Source organism: Chanodichthys erythropterus, chromosome 7 (genome assembly GCF_024489055.1).
Source record: "Chanodichthys erythropterus isolate Z2021 chromosome 7, ASM2448905v1, whole genome shotgun sequence".
In the NCBI taxonomy this organism is placed as follows: Eukaryota; Metazoa; Chordata; class Actinopteri; order Cypriniformes; family Xenocyprididae; genus Chanodichthys; species Chanodichthys erythropterus.
The window spans coordinates 37,554,780-37,555,004 of NC_090227.1; positions in this window are offsets into that span (position 1 = coordinate 37,554,780).

The following is a 225-nucleotide window of genomic DNA, read 5'->3' on the forward strand; positions in this document are numbered from 1 at the left end:
AGTGGTTCGGCTGCATCAGAGCCGTTAACGGCCCGGGGTTGCACGAAATCCAAAGCAAGCATTCTGATTGGCTGTGAGTAAGTAACTGACAAATAAAAAAATAAAAATAAAAAATAAAATTATACGTGGTGTCGCTGGCCTGAAATTAGTTAATATTCGTGATATTTAATATATAAATATTTTATTAATATAGTAAAATATATAAATATTTTAATGAAATGTTTT